Below are 3,498 nucleotides of genomic sequence, written 5' to 3'. Positions count from 1 at the left end.
GGGAATGGGATGGGTGAGTAAGGGGAGGGACGGAGAGGGAGAGCAATGAACAAGATATCTTGTTAGAGGGAGGGAGCCATTATGGGGTTAGGGAGAATCCTGGTGCTAGGAAAACACCCAGTAATCCACCAAATGACCCCAGCTAAGACTCCTAGCAGTAGTGGAGAGGGTGCCTCAACTGGCCTTCCCTAGTAATCAGATTGGTGACTACCCTAATTGTCATCATAGAACCTTCATCCATTGACCGATGGAAGCAGATGCAGAGATCCACAGCTAGGCACTGGGCCGAGCACCTGGAGTCCAGTCAAAGAGAGGGAGGAAGGATTGTATGAGCAAGGATGGGGGTCAAAATCATGATGGGGAAACCCACAGAGACAGCTGACCTGAGCTAGTTGGAGCTCACCTACTCTGGACTGATGGTTGGCAGCCTGCAGGGGACTGAACTTGGCCCTCTGAATGTGGGTGACAGTTGTCTGGCTTGGCCTGCTTGTGGGGCCCTGGCAATGAGACCAGAATTTATCCCTCCTGCATGACCTGGCTTTTTGGAGCCCATTCTCTATGGTGGGACACCTCAGTCTTGATTCAGGGAGGAGGGGCTTGGTCCGACCTCAACTTGATATGCCAGACTTCGTTGACTTGGCCATGGAATGCCTTATACTTTCTGAGGAGTGGATGGAGGTTGGAGAAGGCGAGTGGGAGGACGGGAGGTAGCGGGAACTGTGGTTGGTAAGTAAAATGAAAAAAAAATTTTAATAAAAAAATAAAGATTAAAAAAAACCCTCATACAAACACACTTTTTTCAGTTAAAAAAAGTGATATTCAAAGAAATAAAATTATCTAAGGTAATAGAACTAACAAAAAGCCAAGACCCGAAGTCAAGCACACCCTGATGATTATTCTTGTTTGTCACCTTGATAACACCTGGAATTAATTAAAGCCCATGTAGCTGGACACAGGCAAGTTTTGTTTTCTGGGGTTTTTTTTTGTTATTGTTGTTGTTGTTTTGTTTTTAACTGAATCACTTGAAGTGGGAAGAACCACTTCTAATCCAGACATTCTGAAGTGGGAAGATCCACCTTTAACCTGGACTTCACCTCTGCTGGTAGCCTCTATGAATAACATGGAAAAAGGAAGCTTGCTCTCTTTGCCTGCTTGCTCTTGCTGACAAGTCCATTCCTTCAGCGGCATTAGAGTCTACTTCTTCAAGACTCTGGAGTATACTGAAGGCCAGTTGAGACATCTAGCCTTGTAGACTGAACAACTATTAGATTCTTGAACCTTTGTTGGTAGACAGCTGTTGGAAGACTTTGCTGACTAGTTAGAGGTCACAGTCTGCCATAGTCTAGCAGCTTTTTCTCTAAGCTCAGCAATATGGAAACTCCTTCCCTCTCCAGCAAGACTTCTTGTTCTCTACCTGCACTTATCTGGAGAATGTCCCTGGGTCTAGTGGACTGACCTTATCTAAAAGCTTTCTCTAAACCAGATGCCTGATTCATCTTTAGCTTGACCCTTGGCACAGATCCCTGCTAAGAAGACTTGTGCTAGGAGCTCTGCTATAGGACCCTACTGCCACATACTAAGCCTTGTGATAGGAGTGTGCCACTTAATGCAAATTAGGGTTTGTCCCCAGGCTCCTCAATCCTATATATGGTGATATTTTATTTGTACTGAAATGTGATTTTATTTGTATGTTAATAAATAAAGCTGCCTGGGGACCAGAGCCTGGGGATCAAGCCATAGCAGAAGTCTGGCAGTGGTAGCACACACCCTTAATCCCCGATCACATGACAGGCAGATCTCTGTGTGTTCAAGGATACCACCGAATGGAGACACATGCCTTTAATCTCAATACCAACCATAGAAGATCTGGAGGTCTGTATAGATGGGCAGTGATGAGGAGGTCATGTGGTTGGGTTTACAACCAATGAGAAGGCAGAACAGAAAGTCTATAAGAAGACAGACACACAGGAAGTAGTTCTCTTACTGAGGAGGACAGCAGCGGCAGTGAAGGATAAGGTTTTTAGCTCTTAGCTATTGCTCTGACCTCTTGGGCTTTTTAACTCTGCAATTGGCTCTGTGTTTCTTATTTAAAAAGACAGTTACATCTACACCTATATATTCCTTATACTCTGGAATGTAGTTGAGCTAATTCACCAAAGTCTATCTCCAGGAGGCCTCCCTCCATCAGTGCTCATGGGCCGCTTACAAAGCTTTCTGTCATTTCTTCTGCCTCTTTCCCCTCTTGGACTGATGGCCAACAGGTGGAGAAAGAGGATCCCCACAGACAGCTGTATTGGACTATCTGAACCACAGCCTGTGAGCCATTCTAATAAATCCCCTATATTATTCCTATAGAGAGCCATGACTAATAATACCAATGCAGCCTAACCTAAGAGTCATCATATGCTCTTAGAGTCTGAACTATGGTAATAAAAAGCAGACCACAATCTAAAGTTATCTATGTTGATTTTCTAAGTGCCAAGTTCAGTGTAGTTGAGAATAAGCAAGTAGAGACTAAAGGCAAACCCGAAATGGTAAATGATAAGAGCTTGCAAGGGATTGATATGAGTAGTATGTCCAAACTGTCTTAGTTACTTGTTTCTGTTGCTATAAAACACCCCGACTGAGCTGAATTATAGAAGAATTTATTTGTGTTTAGAGTTCCAGAGGGTAGAGTCCATAATAGCAGGGACAGTATGAGAGCAAATGGCAGTCACGGCAGCTAGAGCAGCAAGCTGAGAGCTTACACCTTGAATTACAGCATGAGGAAGAGAAGGAACTGGAAGTGACAGGAGAATTTTAGTTCTGAAAGCCCACTCCCAATGACACTAGCTGGGGCCAAGTATTCAAACACCTGAGCCTATGAGGGGCATTCTTTTCAACCCATGACACAAACCAAGATTCTTGTGTTATATTACCTAGTTGGCTTCCTTATAAAGATTAACCCTGAATATCTAACTCAAATAATTTCCAACCTAATCATTCCCACCCCTGCATCCAATAAACCCACTATCTTTACAACGGGTACTTCACTTCCTGAGATGAGCTATCTGCAATGTGCTATATTATATGGAGGCCACTGTCTCTCTTCCTACAACACCACTTAGTAAATGCAGAGCTGAACAAGTATGATGAGGGGTCCCTAAGCAACCCTAGAGATGCCTTGTAAGTACACATTAATTGTGTCTAGACTGCGAGTTGTTGGAATAAACTTCCTCACTGTGTCCCTCTACTTAGTGTTTGCAAGTCTGAGAACATCTCTAGGTTCTTGGAGATGCATTTCTCCACTAACCTAAAAGAGAAATATCACCTCCAGTCACCTAGGCTACTTCCTCCAGTGTTTCTGAGGAGAGATGCCTCACTGGTAGCATTTTTAATTAGACAAATGCTATGAAAAACTCTCTCAGATGAGCTTTAAAATATCCAGAAAAATGGTGACATTGATGAAATTTAACTCTTCCCTTCACTTTTCACCCTTGACCCGCATTCAAAGAATTG

This window comes from Peromyscus californicus, unplaced genomic scaffold, assembly GCF_007827085.1.
Source record: "Peromyscus californicus insignis strain IS unplaced genomic scaffold, ASM782708v3 Scaffold_12__1_contigs__length_115047231, whole genome shotgun sequence".
NCBI classification, from domain to species: domain Eukaryota; kingdom Metazoa; phylum Chordata; class Mammalia; order Rodentia; family Cricetidae; genus Peromyscus; species Peromyscus californicus.
The sequence above is the reverse complement of the archived record's forward strand: the minus strand, read 5'-3'. Positions refer to the sequence as shown.